The sequence below is a fragment of the Dermacentor silvarum genome, chromosome 3 (assembly GCF_013339745.2).
Source record: "Dermacentor silvarum isolate Dsil-2018 chromosome 3, BIME_Dsil_1.4, whole genome shotgun sequence".
NCBI classification, from domain to species: Eukaryota; Metazoa; Arthropoda; class Arachnida; order Ixodida; family Ixodidae; genus Dermacentor; species Dermacentor silvarum.
In genome coordinates, this window is record NC_051156.1 from 73,782,807 (window position 1) to 73,800,001 (window position 17,195).

The 17,195-nt window shown below is 44.5% G+C and overlaps 1 long non-coding RNA gene across 1 annotated transcript in view; it reads right to left on the reverse strand.

The window, feature by feature from the left end:
- LOC119443863 (uncharacterized) overlaps window positions 1-16,099 on the reverse strand; it is a 43,540-nt gene extending 27,441 nt beyond the window's left edge. Inside the window, exons 1-2 of the long non-coding RNA XR_005190326.2 lie at window positions 15,916-16,099; window positions 5,255-5,311 (exon numbers count right to left, since the gene is read on the reverse strand). This is a non-coding gene — a long non-coding RNA (uncharacterized LOC119443863). The remainder of the gene's footprint in view (window positions 1-5,254; window positions 5,312-15,915) is intronic.
- Between the last annotated feature and the right edge of the window lie 1,096 nt (window positions 16,100-17,195).

A 17,195-nucleotide genomic window follows, 5' to 3' on the forward strand; every position in this document is an offset into this window, starting at 1 on the left:
GTTAACACTTCAGTGTACACAGACTAAATAGGAATTATAGGGATGTAGCTGTTGTACGGCTTTTTAGGACGTGCCTAACAGCTGCAGTACTCGAGTAGTTTACAGAACGCCGGGTGAAAGGTGTAGAAGCGGTGGGAAAAGGCAAAAAGGTTATTCATTGAAGCATTAAAAACTCTTGTGGTTTCTATTAAGTCGCATAACACAAAACTAATCGAGTTCGGTGATTTCTAATAGCGATTCTTTCAACCATGAGGTACAGATTTACAATGCGCTTCATTTTCACCTGAGGCAACTACTTAATGAATACACATGGTGTTCTTGTGTATCGTGTACATCATGAAGTTGAAGCTATTCTTGTTTTTTTTTGCGTGAAGTAACATTCTATGTGCCACTGAGTTCCATGTATTTGATGGACCATCTGATGACTGAACAGTCCTTGTGCAGTTTTCTTGTGTAAAGGTGAAAAAAACATGTTAAGATTGCACATTTCCGTGACTTCTCAAGAGCTGATGATGTTTACACAATGGATAAACTAGAATGTTCTTACGACAACTTATTTTGCTGTGTCGGTACCTGTATGGTGAATCTCTGTTTTTAATGTTTAGGGATGCAGTCCTTGCTTATATGTCGCTCTTTGTATCCCTTAGAAGTAAAAAAAAGCTGCTAACTCGTCCCACCCTTAGATCACGCGGAATATGATTCACCTAAATAGAAGAGTCAAACGTATGAAAAAACTGTTACAAATAATGACCCATTCCACTCTGTGAAGGTGGATGACCAGCGACGCTGTTTAAAACATAGGCGCGTTGCTCCTCGGGAATCCGGACTATACGCGGCCACCCCATTCCAACGATTGAAGAGAAGTGAAATACAAAATGTAGAACGGCAACTTGTCCTTCTGTTTTTCTTTTTTTATATACATTCGCGTGAGCGACAGGACTGCCGCCCCGAGGAGCCGCAGGAAACTAGACACGCGTGACGTTTTGACGGCACCGCCACCATGGCTTAGTGGAAGGAAAGGAATCCAGGGGCTTATCTAGAATTTCCATTTTGGGGAAGTGTTACCAGTACGTGGGGGGGGGGGGGATACGATAGTTATTGGTTTAATATTTTTTGAGCGAAAGGCAGGAGAGGGAGTGGGGAGATGTTCAAGGGGCTTCCACTCTTTACCACGTTTTACTTAATTAAGGCTGAGCGCTTCTTTTTCAACAAATGGCGATGGAAAAGCTGCTAAATGGTAGAAGAACACTAATTAACCCTTTCGGCAAGCGTATGTAGGTATGCATGTATGTACGTTACAGTGGAGTTTGTCCTTGTCGGTGCATGTGGAGCTGATGTTGTTGCGCAAAAAATACTAGAGCGAAGGTGCAGATGGGCGCGCACAGACAGACGAGCACGAACGAACGCTGTATAGAAGGCCGAAATGCATGCCTCGTATTGCGGGATTATAAATTTAATACCATATTTAAACACACGGGGTATTCTGTCAGCACGCTTGAAAATTGCAAGAACACAACGGACAGCGTTTAGACTTTTCGTTTGATTGCACAAAGTTTATTCTTTTTTTTTCTATGCAGAGCAATGTGAAGAAAGTTATTAATCTACAAGCCTTGATAGAACAAAGTGCAGACGCTTTCAAGACTAAGTACAGCATCATTTTGCACGAGAAAAAAAAACAAGAAAAAAACAAGCGTAATAGACACGGTCGAGCCATATACCTAGAAGAACACAATTGAAATATACCAAGTATAAACAAAAATTATATATGCGTATCATGTCCGCTACAATCCGGTACATGCAATATCCAAAGAAACTACTATGTCAGGATGAATGCCTTCTGCAAGAGGGGGGGGGGGCTTTGGTCTCGATTAATTTTTGGGGGGATGACGGGATTCTCCGGAGTGGGGGGGGGGGTAGGAGGCAGTTGGGGGTGTGTATAAATCACTGAAGGAAACTAGATAGGCATGTGCTTGGAAGGCCGACAAAGAGAGGGCGGTGCGAACGTAGACATGGCCGACGCGGGTCGTAAAGCCGCAAATTTTGAGAAACGTTAATTATCTACCTGGGAGTTTATTGATATTGAAAATGGTTTCTATTAATAACTAATCTATTTTTTGATGTCTATATTGATAGCATATCCGTGGGGCGCCGACGAGCCAGATGTGGAAGAAGACGACGACGAACGCGCGAGAAGTGGCAGGAACGCGTTCACGCGGGATCTCAGTTTTTGCACACGCAGAACAAAAATGCACGGAACTCTGGCCAGAAACAGCTTCGCTGCAAGAAAGGCCGCCATAACACAAAAATTTGTAAACATATTACAAGTATGCGTCAGGAAACTAAAAATAAGGTGCGAGAGGAAAAATTCAAGTTTTACAATGTCCGGTTTAGCAGAATAATTAAAGAGTATCCAGGAAATTTATTGAGATTTATAAAAGCCGCGCCATTTAACATTCACACATTACCCCAAACAACATTTCTGCTTCCGATGCTAGTGTTATAGCCAATGCATTTAACCATTTTAAATCAGTGTTTACAGCCAATAATGGAAACTTACCCTCTTTATGTCAGTTTTAAAGATCCGCCTCAAATTGAAAACTTGGATGTATCGGAATCTGTATACTTCATTTACTTGTAAGATTGTGCGACATGAAATGGGCGTGTCCGGATGAAATACGTAACGTATTTTTAAAGCGCTGCTCGGAATAGTGTGCAATATTTCTCGTGATAATTTTAAAGGAGTCATTTGCTAGTAGTCTTTTGCCTGATGACTGAAAAGTGTCGACAGTAACGCGTCTACTTAGACAAAGTGACGAACATAAGATGTCTAACTTTAGGCCCTATTTGATTTTGCCGTTGAGTACGGGAGTTGGCCAACCTTGAGGAGGACTTAGCGAAATGAAGGTTTATTTAAATTATGTCCAGGAACAGAATAAGCAAAATAACAGTAAAAGAGTTATTGTTGCGGCCCCCAGCTAATCGCGCGCGGCGGCTGCAAGAAGGTCTTTCTCTCCTCAATCTTTTTCCGGCTTATAACCCCTTCAGCCCGTGCAGGTGTCGTCATTTTCGTCCAATCGTCAAGCCCGTGCAGGTGTCATGTTCGGCCAATGGGGGCGAGTCATCCTTGAAAGACATCCCAGTGCTGCGAGACAGTTTTTCCCGTGACGACGGTCAACGACCTCGAACTGTAGCAGCTTCTAATTGCTATTTCGGGAGGCGTCACGCAGTGAGAGAAAAAAGCTCCATGGGCGGCATACGAGGGTGGGATTGCCAACCTGTTTGACGGATCCTGTAGCATGGCCGATGCGCCCCTCCACACCATAATTGTAGTGCACCAGCGAGTGGTTGAATTCGATGAACTTGACAGTTGCGAGTCATTGGCCCGTCCCTAACAGCCCACAGCTCTGGCCTGCACATGTGACAAAGTACTCGAACGCATAATATAGCGCCATGTTACTGAATAATTGGATACTAACACATTTCAATCACCACCGCACCATGGTTTCAGGGGGTGTTTCTCTACTGCTATACAGCTACTTCAGGTAATTGACGAGTTCGCTTTAGCTCTATCTAATCCTAGTCAAGTTGACACTATCTTCACGGATTTTCCCAAGCCGTTGGATAAGCTGTCATACCCAAAAGTACTTGATAAACTATTACACATAAAATAGAAGTATGACTTCCACTTGGATTCAGCGATGAGTAACATGTAAATATCAATATGCCATTTAAAGCAAGCCCCTTTAGGTCTGCCTCCAGTTGTCCGATGTACCCCGAGGATCCGTGTTGGGCCCATTGTTATTCTTACTATACCTAAATGACATTGTTTACGGAAGTAATGATAAAATTAGAGTATACCCGGGCGACTGTGTATTATTCTGTTAATGACTGATCTGACAATCAGTCCACCTTAACAGATAACTTCGTGAATTATTTGAGTGGTACAAGACATGGCAAATGTCGGTGAACGGTAGCAAAAGTGTTATCTTGTCTGCAACAAACAGAGCGTGAGTCACATTATTTGATTCCACAATGGATGGAAACATATTTTCTCGCGTCGAGGAATACAAATGTCTTCGTCTCAATATTAGAAATTACCAACCCTGGAACGATCAAATACTTCAATTCACTAACCATGCAATATATAAACCACATTACTTGAGAGAGAGAGAGAAAACGGTCATTGTTAATGTGGTGGGGCGACTTCCTGGTAGGGTGAAGCCCTCAATTCAGGGCCCCATGGGCTCGCGCCACCCCGCGTGCCCGCTGGATCAGCGTCGCTGCTCTTGCAGGTCTAATCGGGTAAGCGCAATCTCCCAGGAGGAAGGTGTAGGAATAGGGGAGCAGCCAGGACTGTATGAACATTCCCAGTGCAATGATATACTGTGGGCTTTGCTCCACAGTAGGGACAGTATGAGGGATATTGTGTGGGCTGTAAGAGGTCAAGGTAAACGAGATCGGGGAATGATTCGGTCTGCAGCTGTCGGCCACACGACGGCATCTTCTCGGTTAAGTGACTGGTGTGGGGCGGGGAAGTGTCTCCTGCTATCTCTGTAATGTTGTAGAGTTTCAGTGTAGTTCAGTGGCTCTGACGGTGCGTCATCTGGGTTGGAGAGCTCTTCCAATGGCGCCCGGTTAGCAAGCTCTCGCGCTGCCGCATTACCGCGTTCATTACTTGAAACCTTCTCCTCGAAACGTTTCATGGGAAACAAAGCTTACAGTACACAGGACTGTTTGCGTACGCCAATATTGTTTGGGACCGTTTTACATCTTTTATTAATAATTAGATTACAAAGAGTTCAAAATGAAGCGGTTATGTTTATTTTTAATTGCTAAGGTAGGGTGTCGGTTTAGGGAGTGGTGACAAAAGCCCACGTTGCAGTGCAACAAAATTGCACGATTACGCTTTATGTTTGAAGTTATTAAGTAAGAAGTAAAGAGTAGCGCATTTAGTTATGTTATTTTGTAACAGGTTATGATGCTACAGGGGGATGGTCTTTGAACAGTATCATTTCAGTCGAAAAAACTGTATGTTTAAGTACTCTTTTTTTCTGGGATCGATAATGAAGTAGAACGACCTAGGTTAACACGCAATTGTTACAGAAGACATAGAAAAGTTCCAAACTTTACAGAACTTTTTTCAATCCGCCCGGATTGAAATACTGCACTGCTTACGGAAATCAGTCTGAAGACGTTTCCATAGGATCTATTTTTGGCATGCTAACACACGAATGTCAACATACAGAGGACTCACCGTACAGCGGGGACGCTATGAACGCACACAAGGCAAGGCACAGTAGCTTCAGCTCCACTAATAAAGAAAACAAAAGAGCGAGCAGTTACGAATCTGAAAAATTCTGAATGCATATTTCATAGTATCAAGGAAAAATACAATTTAACTGCAACACCTTATAGAGTTTTTTTTTAATATTTGACCTAGCCTAATGCAGTATGCAGTAATCTGTTGAATGCAATTCAACTTTCTAACCATTGCATCTACAAACAGACAGGCAGACAAAGAACTTTAATGAAGCTCCTGAGAAGCTCTGTTGCCCCGTCTCGGAGTCGACGAAGGCATCTACAGTTAAAAAACAAAAAAAAAACGAAGCAAATATTTTCTTATTTTGGTATAAAATAGGATGTAGTTCAGTAATGCTGCCGTGGTCAGTATTTAGGGCTCATCACATGGAGAAAATATTTTGTACATTATGTGTTCGGAACCTGCAGGCGTGCAAGATCTATCAGCGTTTTCTAAGAATAATATTTTCTATGAATACTACGCATGTTTAATACTATATTATTAAACGTGCGTCGGAGTAGTGACAATGATTGATGCCTTAATATTAAGCAAACGCACACTTACTTTGCTTCAAGTGCTGTAGTTGTTTTAAAAATATTTAGTACCCACCGCGTAGGCTTAGCTTCTATGGTGTTGCGCTGCTAAGCACGAAGTTACGGAATGAAATCTAGGCTGCGGGGCGAAATACAACAACAATCCAATTCAATGGGGGCGAAATACAACAACACGCGTGGCCCGTGCAGTGCGGGCATGTTAAAGATCCCCTAGTTTTAAAAATTATTCCCCAGTCCCCAACTACGGCTTGCCTCGTAATTAAATCGTGGTTTTGGCTCGTAAAACCCCAGAATTTCAATTCTGGGGTTTTACGTGACAAAACCGGTTCTGATTATGAGGCACGCCGTAGTGGAGGGCTCCGGATTAATTTTGACCGCCTGGGGTTCTTTAACGTGCACTACAACGCAAGCACACGGGCGTTTTTGCATTTCGCCTCCATCTAAATGCAGCCAAATATCTGCTGCCGCGGGTGACCATTCTTCATTTGAGGATCATACATATTATTTTGTTTCCCCACTCCTCTTTCACTACATTCCATTGGCTTCTCTTGTCATGTCCGAATGCAGTTCATAGATTGGGTCGTGCGCCATGTCGCGCACCACAGCCGCCGTCTTGTCAAGTGATGATAGTGGTAGTGTTCGAATGTCTGAAAGCTTTCTTTGCAAACGTGCTTAAAACATCTGTATTGAAGACGATTCTCATCATGCTAGTAGAAGCATAGCAGTAATTGAATGAATGAATAAATAAATAAATTAGAAACGTTTTTTTATCTAAGAAGACAGCTCCGACAATCTCTAACGGAGAACTCCGAGGCGTGATGGGATAGAGAAGTTCCGGCGGGGCAGTAGTGGGACGCCTGTAGCGTTGACGTTGCTCACGACTGCAGGTGTATGTAGCCGTAGCGTGACGCATTTTGGCCAGTATAATTGTTTGTGAGTGCGGTGCAAGGTCCTCGAAAAAACGCATATGGCCAGATAACGCGTCATAATGCATGACTCGGAAGACCTCTTGTCGCAAAGTCCTAGGTACGACCAGAAGTAAGCGGTTGCCTTCTACAGACAAATTCCACTTATAAACTAGGTGACTTTTTTCTAACAAAGCTAGCATTCTTCACCGAGACCGAAAAGCTTTATCCTTACGGGGCTTGACCACAGCAGAAAGTGCCCGTGCTGCACCGGTACTGCCAAAGCGATTGAAACCGCCGCTGCCGTGCTCTCGCTACACAACTAGTGGAGCGAAGATGGAGTTAAGATACTAGTTTTAAAGAAAGGCTGGGGAACATAGATGAAAAAAATATATCGCCGGCGAAAGTGCACAAATATCTGTACCTCAATAGCCTGGACACGGAATGGAAGAGGTCAAGAAAATTGGCAATGAAGTGCAGGGTAACTGAAAGTGCAAATAGATAACCAGGAGTCATAAAAAAGAAATTGAAAGAAACACAGATGGCAAATTAGATACAAAGCATGGAAACAAAAAGGCCATGGTGATGGGAAAAAATTGAAAGGAAGACGTAAGGAGTGAAACATTGTATGATAATGCAAAGGGCACTTCCTAGCTATTTAAGACCAGAGCTGGGTGCCTGAGTACAAAAACATACAGGAACTAATATGTGCCAGAGCATGGGGCATGTGTGTGCTGCAAAAAAAAAAGCGTGGAAACTACTAGGCACCACATAATGGAATGTCAAGATATTGACAGAGCGTGACCCGTAGGTTATGTCCACCTTCCAGAAGCGTCGGTATTCAAAGAATATAGAAATATTAGGTGGGCAATAGTCGAGATAGGCAAAAGACGATATTGGCGGATGAAAAGCAGCGAAGACATTCATAACACAGCAGTCATTGCCAGTGTATTTGAAGGAACAGTATAGTGATAGAGCTTTTAATTACGAAAGTTAACATCTACATGAGATAGGCAACCGGCTAGATAGCTGTAGATGTAATAAAACCTGAATAAATCAAGCAGTCTAGGGGAGTATTAGACGCCGTCCTGTTAGAACGGGATGCCAATAAACATCATCATCTACACCATTGTGTGGAGCCTATGATCGTTGGCATACGGGATTCGGTGATGGAACCAAGTTTCAGGGGGGGAATATGGATTCGATATTTTCAACTGACGCGGTTTCAGATTATATGCCTGAAGTGAAGTGGCTCTTTTTGAGGCTTTGTAGTAGGATGGTATTCGTCACGCATGCGAGCACGCGTTGAAGACAAATGAGGCGTGTGGCGAAATTGCGGAGGTAAGAATTGCAGAAAGGAGGTAAGGCCAGGGTAAGAATTGCACATATGCCACATTAGGGCAAGCAAGATGTTCACTATTCTCTCGAACATAATAGACGCACCACAACGTCCGATGTGCATGATGCTCAATCCGTGTAAGCCACCTGGATTGACGAAGCGGTATTTGGGCGATGAGAGTCCGCCAGTGTTGCCAGCCAGTGGCCTGATCCTAATGGAAATCATAGGAATAACGTTTTGTTTAGTATTATTTCAAGAGTGTCCTTAGTTTGGAAAAAACGATTGAAAATTCTTGAAGTTGATCCGATTGAAACGCGACAGACACCAAAAAAGTGCTGACGGCCGTCTTTATTTTGAACATCACTGCAGGAAAGGCGCAAGAGTGGTGAGGCTGGGTGACGTCACAGCGAACCGCATCTTAAACGTGCTTTTTCATTGCGTCACGTATGGTGTAAACAATGACTATGCATTTCGCATATTGCAGGTTAGAATTCATTGCTTATAGAATAGCGGACATGCGCTGGTGCTTCAACAGAAGGCAGCGCGAAGATAATAGTTCAATCGCTAAAGGGGCTGAAGCTGCTATGGTCACAGTGCATAATGAAGCTATCGATAAAACAGGCGCGAAATTATAAAGCGTCAAGTGTGCTAACCTGACGGGGCGGGAATCTTATGGAAGCTGGTTTCAAGAATGGTTGCAGTATCCATCCTGTGCCACGGCCGCTGGATAAAAAAAAAAGGTGCGGCCTGCTGCGTCGTGTCGCCGTCTATGGGCGAGCGCGTCTCGGCTGAGTTGACAGTTGCGGCCGCTGTTTTTGGTGAGGACGCCACTGCTTGGGTACGCAAGGCAGACGCTGGTTCGTTCTACATTGTGGTTGCCTCAGCATTTATGCGTGTTGATGTGCTTTTTCGTGCGCATATTCGAGTGCTTTTTGTGTGTGATCGTGTGTGTGAGAAGCTTGCCTCATTTTTCTTGTGCTTGAGTACGGTTCTTTGGTGTGGGCGTGTGTGGCAGACGGTTTTGTTCAAGCGTTGTGATGCCGCGTTTCTTCTCGCGTTGTGCAACTCGAACGCGAGTAGAAACGCGAACGCGAGAATGCGAGAAGTGTGAATTACCACAAATTTCGGTGCGATCTACAGCGTCGGGAAGCGTGGCTGAAGAATATTTCTCGCCGAAGGCCGTCAGGGAAAGGAAGGAAGGGGGAGCCAAGCGACAGGTCGCTGGTATGTTCATTACACTTTACTGAGAATTACTATAAAAAGAACACGAAGATTAGGCTCTTGCTTCCGACTTCGGTCCCGACTGTGTTTCCCGGATATCCGCCGTACATGCAAAAAAAAAAAAAAGAACGCGCAGCCCAGGAAACTTTTTTTTTTCGGCCGCAACTGTCAACTCAGCCGAGACGCGCTTGCCCACAGGCAGTGACGCGACGCACCAGGCCACACCTTTTTTTATCTAAAAAGAGCCACGAATGGATTGATCAATTCCGGGCTGTCCAGAAGGCCCACATGCGGCGGTGAGGCCTTCCCGTTCCAACGTGGGAGCAGCCCGCAATATTGTCCCTATGAAAACGGGGTGAAGATTCTTCCGGACCTCAATAAATTGAAATACCTACCTACCTAGCGGCCGTGCCACTGCCAGCGCAGAGAGAATATTGAAACGTGCGAGGGGAGCTCCGTTGAAGAGAAGAACGAAGCTGGGCTAGATAGGGTGCGGCACCGTGGACTGTTTCTCTGAGCGATACCTTCGCATTCATCATCTTGTAAATAAACACGATCCATCGTCTTGAAGTCGTATTGAAGAAACACGTAAATCCACTCCCGATTATTCGTAGTAGAAGACTTCTTTTCATTTCAGGTGAGTCGAGCGGGCAGGCTTCAAAGAGAGCATTGAGCTTCACTCTACAAAAGATTGGCTCCTAGGGTAGACACACATATGTGGGGTAATCAGCCCTTCTAATAAGGACTGCAATATTCAACCTGTAATGTGCAACTATAGAACGCGTTATTTACGGCCTGATTAGAGTCACTGTGGTGCGTACAAACACGGCTGTAGGAATGCTTCTCCGTGAACGGCTGTACCCGAGCAGTGGCGCCAGAGCGGGCGCGAGGAGAACTATGCCCGAGACGCTGTTTCGGTGCCACGCAACGGGCGCATCTCGTGCACTACAGCGCTGGCTATATTTTGTGGTGATTCGACATCATCGCAGAGCACTCTCGACAGTCAAGTAAAGCGATATCTACTAAACTGCGCAAACTATGGGTAATAGTATGGGATGGTGTAGAAGAACAGCTGCTTAAACTGCGTGAAGCCAAGTTCCTTCGCCGCTGATCTGCGCGGTAACTAACCTTCTCTCGAGACAAAATTCTTCTACAGGCAGAGTGATGTCCCACCTACTGTTTGCCTAAGTAACGACTTTGTACTCGCGTACTCCCCGGACGTCATCTTTGAATTCAAGCCAAATGTCAACAACTGTTCTATTTGCTCCTCTGTATTTACAGCGAAGCTGTATACTTCTACCAGCCAAGGAATTGTTCGTGTCGTTGGCGTAAGCACAACACGCCAGGCTAAAATTGAATAGATAGAGAAAATGAGAGCAAGAGAAAGCGGGCGCGTTGCGCCGTATGCTGGGGAAAGAGAAAGAGAAAATGAGAGAGAGAGCGCGTCGCTCGCTATGCTCGGGAGAGAGAAACAAATTATAGCAGTACCAACGAGGCAACGCGCAGAGGTGCTGCCGACGCCAACCGCACTTCTCCGTTTCCCCGCATTAGCACCGAACGCTCGCGGTGTCTGTGATAGGATGCCTCGATGCAAGCGCCGCCGTTCAGGGTGGTGCCATCCTTTGACCGCCCCCGCGCCGCCGCTTTCTCGCTGCGACGCCATCTTGAATCACAGCGAGCGGTTGCGATTGCTTGGTGCCGGTGCTTAGTTCGAGACACAGTGCGCGCGGATGCTTAGCTGACGCTTCTACTTGCTGGACAGTGTTCAGCCGCATGAATGACAAGCTTGTCAAGTGCATCGAGTCGACATGACGGGCTGTTGTGTTCCCATGTGCACCGGATCGACGCGTAAAGGGCTTCGTTGTTTACTATTCCCCCGGGACCCAGAGCGAAGGAAGAGATGGGAAGCCCAAGTAAAGCGGTATCACTGGAAGGCAACGGATTTCTCCTACATTTGCGAGGCAAGTGTCAAGAAAGTTTAGACTATCGCATCGTGTTTTTCATTTAAATAAGAAAGTATTCTCTGATCCTCGCTCACGTACTTACGTTCGCTCACGAACTAAGTAAGCACTGCACCGATGCTGTCTGAGTAGCCTATGGTTTGCGAGCCCGCGTCGCATAGGTTTTTTGCCGTTTTGATCAGCGCAGTCTATGCGAGTAGTACCCTTATTTTAGGGACAGACGAAAATGCTTCACCGCGAAATAGTCTTACATTAGCTACAAATCGTCATGTAAACCACCTATTTTACTTTTTAACGGGAGGCACACATCGTGTGTGTCCCTTGTTTCTTTTTTTTTTCTGAGTTTCTTTTTTCGCTACTGGTTATTTGGGACTAAAGAACGCAGTGCTTCTTCTGGGGAGAGCGGCTGCTGTGTACGTGGCAAGCGAAGCATTGTGATTTTATCGGATTTCTCAGCAGATATCTTGCGGATCTCAGGATGTTACGTTATATAGCTGATTTTTTAGACGAATATATTTGTAGCGTGGTGCTCGTAAGCCGATGGTCATTCGTGCTCATTCCCGATCGTAGTGGGTACTGTGACGGTCTTTAAATGCCTGTGCACGGTATGCCCAGGTGTAGTATACAGAGTTAAGGGGCATCATGGGACCAAATTGTTTCGGCGCTTTCTGGCATGGTGTCTGTTGCAGCCTGTGCATTTCTTCGAAACGTGTGTAGCGAGGTAATACAACATTACTTCTGCGAAAGTTTATTTTTAAGCACTGTAATGGGTTCTCTGTATTTACAAGGCAACTTTTCATATCGATAATCATTGTTGTTTTACTTGTACTTAGAAACACTTTGAAGAGGACCAGTACAACGAAAATCTACAGGATGGGCGCCGTCTGTTAAAGTCAACAGCCCTACATCATCATGGACTATATTTTCGAAGTGAATAACATTGCTAATCTGTATTTGACTGTCTTAGTTTCGTTTACGGTTTTTGTACGCGATATGGATGCAGTGTTGTTTATTTTTTCAATGTATTTATCAGTGTTCTAATGGTTATTTATAAAACGTTCTGTACTCGCCATCGATGTGTTTGGCTGATGCGACGTATTCGATGGTAGCTGATGTATTCTGGCTGGATATCTTGATTAATATTACCCGCGGTTGCGTTTTCTTGTTTGTATTCTTGTTTTCGATTTATATTGTGTATAATAAGGTTGATGTACTCACTTGAAATCCCCCCCCCCCCATGTAATGAATAAGTTAAAAAAAAACTCTCCCTATCCCGAACTGTGTGTGTCGAGCCTACCTTGCGAATTTTTTTTTTATCTCGTCTTTCAACATAACCTTCATGCGCCACACAGTACATATAATTTTTATGTACATATCTCTTTCATGATTGACTGTACTAGACATTACTAAGTAAATGTATTTTGTGCTTCGTTTGGTTTCTTGTGTGTACTACGCAAGATTGACACAGACAAGTTACGTTACATTTTTCTCTACAGCACTAACTAAACCTTATTTTCACATCGCAGTTATTTTTACACCAGCTTAATCCTGTCAGCACACAGTTTTGTGGGCAAAAAGAAAGCAAAATTGCGCGTAGATATTGTCAAATAATTGCAACGAACGTGAAGAGCACGCGCAACGCAAGGGAAACCAACCGCCGTGCGCGAGTGGCTGGCTACAGTAAAGGAGGCGTGACGTGTAAACCAAAATACAACAGCGAAAAAGAAAAATTTCCACACACAGGGGGTCGGAAACCTTATATACCAAGCATCGAAGCGCAAAAAAAATAGTGCGTATTTCACACATACACGCGGCATATTAAATGTGATTGAATTAGGCAACTTGGGGCATGTTCCCGGCGCCATACATTTACGTCTTCGACCTTCGACGAGTTAACGGCTATTGGTTATAAAGATGTGCAGATGCGATGCCGATAAAAAAACCCTCATCAAGGCAAAGCACTTGGAAGGGCGCCGCGAGTAACACTATTTATGAACGCAAGCGTAGCGGAGTCTGAGCTCGTCTGATTCAATATGGCGGCGCCAGCGGGGTTGTCTCCACCCTGAACGGCGGCGCTGTCATCGAGGCACCCTAGTCTGTGACTGCAGCATGCGCCTCTGGCGGCGGCTCGGCCAAACTCCCATCATTTGCACGGTACTGCACATGCGCTGTGACGTCATACCGCCGTTTCGTCTGCTAGGCACCGCTCATACACTGTGAATAGCCTTAGCCCCACTTCCCCTACGTGTGCTCGGACACCAAGTGCTTCGCGAGGCGTTCCCCGATGCCACGGACCACGAGGAAATGCTTATACACTTAAGTATAGCCATGACCAGCTAGGAACCGATCAGCTCCGCTGTGTCTTTAGCCTTGCGCCACTAGTGCAAGCATATCTCCTTTAAAATCAGGCATACAGCATACAGCTCAGCACTCGTTTTCAAAAGAAAAACCACAAAACAAGCATCAAAACCATATGATGTATGTATGATAAGGCGCGTGTGAACAATGGGAACAACCTCGGACACGTTGCGGTAAAGATTCGGTTTGCAGCTGCTTCTAAAGGGGTTGACGTCATTCAAAGCCCTCGTGTGAAGTGCAGACAGTATAATGTAGGCTAATGACGTTTACGAATAATGCGAAGCACGTTACTTCTCCAGCGTGTGTTTGCCGGTAAGATTACAGTTGCGTAAGCTACTCCGAGTGGAAAAGTACCCAACAGCATAGAAATCACTTAGTGACGTCGCTATGGTCAAGCAACTCGTTCAGTACGGACGCCAAAAGAACAACGTGAATATGATGTCGCTGTGAAGTAATAAAGTCTGTGGTTAAGTACGTTTCACTTGTCTCAGGTTTCACTTTTTGTAGAGCCAGGTGCGTGAATTCAAGTGACCTCACAATGGGTAATTGTTGTGGGTGTTGTTTACAACTTTTTCCAACCGCCTTCACAGCGTGGATTGGAGCCACAGTTTCTTGATAATATTGTCATTAAAATTACTATTTCATTTGAAAACATACACAGGAGAGGGAAAGGGAGGAGCATGGCTCGCAACTACCACCGGAAGGGGCACAACGCCTGCCTACTCTTCAGAAAAGAGGAGACAGAAACATGGAAATGGAAAATAGGAAGGACGGGAGGAAAGAGGAAAGAAAGAGCGAGATGAGAATTCTCAAAGAATAACGTAGAACACAAAATACAGGTTACACACAGCAGGGCCCGTCACTGCAGGTCACGCTAGTAAAGAATGTTAAATAGACGTAATAGTTTCCGGGTTACAAACGTGCCCATAAATTCGTTGATTCTGGAAAACTAAGGAGAGTGCGATGAGCCTGATTGCGTCTAGACCCACAGCCACTGGAGTACAAACATTCGGCTAGTGTGGTACACCGCCGGCCAAGGAGATGATAGTCCTTCACTAGTGACATGCGTTGCGCACTGAAAGCGGGACACTCCAATATCAGGTGTTGAAGTGTCTCGCAGCCACCGCAAGACGTACACGATGGACTGGCCACACGTCCTTGTCTGTATAAACCTTGGCGCACGTTCACACAGCCAACCCGTAGCTTGAGTAGTTGCTCTCTAGCGCGACGAGGCCAACCTCGACCGGGAACACGGGGCGGGAACGTTCCATTTGCGACGCGCTGGTCTGGATGATGCTTGAGTACGTGGCGACGAATGAGCAAACGAGCGCCATCAAGCTTGCACAAAATTTCAGGGAAAGCCCAGTCGTTATGAGTGTAAGTTGAAGCCAGCCGATCAGCCTCTTCATTTCTGGCGTGTGATGTATTGCAAGCACAATACGTTATATTTTTGTCATTATATGCATCTGTATTATTGGATACCTTGTTCTTCGATTGCCTGTGTGTTATTTTTTTTTCGAACTCGATCGCACGAGTGCACGCGCCCTTTGCTTCAGATCTTTTGTATGGGTGGTTAAAATCCGACCGCTGACAATGACAACGGCCGAAATAGTGAAAGAAGGACCTTCGCTTTAAAACAACTTCTTTGGTGCCGCTGCCAGGCACAAACAAACAGTGGGAGGTTAGATCGCATTCATACCGCTGCGCCATGTTGGGAGCCCACTACTGACATACAGACCTACTTCAGTAGGAGCTTCTTAAAACGTGAGGCTAAAGGACTATAGGCTGTCAGAGTATCAGGATTTATTAAATTATGACATATGTAGTTGCACGTATCTTATTAGATCAAACGTCCATTTCGGATAATTTCCAGACTGGTCTAGCGGGTCACGTGGGCTAAGCTGCACTTTAACTCTGAGACCACTATCTACCTTGATTATGGCATCCCTCACTAAGGATTCAGTAAAAGATATAACAGCACGAAACATATCGTATCGGCACTAATTCCAGGAAAATGAAGTGAGAAACGAAGGAGCGATGCAGAGACACGTGCAATAGGAAATATTAGTATCAAAATCATGATATGGTGAAATATACTTTCAATATCGTGATGTAGGATTACGTTTTCGGTATTCGACGTCTGAAAATTTATCAGAATAGCCATATGAATCACAACATAATTCGCCAACGTTGCTTATGGCAGAAATCCTCACATTGTGAAAAAAAGTTATCAGCAGTAATGCTATATCGCATTAAAACCATCGTGAAGAACACTTACTCTTTCGTATGGCGAAAATAGTTTCCAAGTCAGAAATCTATCAGAATCGCGCAATATATAGAACGCACTTTACCGTAGAACAGACGTCACGCGTCGCGCACTCTCTGCAACAATCGAATAAGTGTATCTATATAAGTTAAAAATTCTATTCTTGCATGCCTCTGCGAATGAAACGAAGTTTTTATAGAATGATTTTCTCTAGGTATCCTGTATCGCTGTGGCCAGCAGTGCGTATGTTGTTTGGCATTTAGCGCACCGATGGTTATATAATAAAGAGACGACACAATGAACAATGCCAGCCATACGAAATAGCTGCATCGTCAAGATTGCAGCGCGCGAAAATTTGTACATGGACTTGTACTAAGTGAAAAAAATATATGCGATAGCTGTGAAGATGAGTGTTTTGCCGCAAATGTGTGCAATTATTTAGAGCTCAATTGTTTCGCAAGCATACAAGACATCAGTGGAAGCTATTGCGTTGAATTCATTTATTGGGACAGTCATTAGACACCAGCCGGCACCTTTAGGCACCTTACAACTCCGCCACATTTCTTGAAATATTGTGACACGCAAAGCAAACATGACGAACACGGATAATGTTCTGGTCATGAAAGTAGGTATTTCATGTAAGTGGTCGATTGTTCGTCGTTGGCCCACCGTCGTTGTCATACCATCATGTTGATGTCGTGTTGTGTTCTACGAAACTACAACAAATATAACCATAGTCCCTGGCTTTAATACTTGTTCAACAAATCCGCGGTTCTCTTATACACATTGCATTAACACTTTCGGCCCTACTGGTGTCAGCTGACATTTCCGCAAACGTAGTATGGGATTCATCAAACATACCAAATAGAAATAGTTAGGTTTTCGACCCGAAGTTAGCATAGTCTTGATGCATCTGCCAATAGTTTAGGTCGAATGAGGTAACGAAACAATTGTTCAGCCGAAATACCAAGCTATGAAACTGAGTAGTAGCACTTACATTCCTAATTCCACTTTTGAACGCTGTCGGTGCTATAAAACATGGCTGTGCGGCTTGATAATGTTATTTTACAATGAAAGTATGCTGAATAGCCGCTGAAATAGAAAAAAATATGAACGAAGTGCATTTCGGAGCTCATATAACTTATCATTTTACGGAGTGCAAATATGACAACACCATGGCTCAGTGGTTCTAAAAGAGAGATTGGATGAAGTCACTTTATTTTCTTCTATATCTTTTCGGAACCGTTTTCTCCAAACATCGTATGCAATTCTCTTATTTTTACACGTAATTA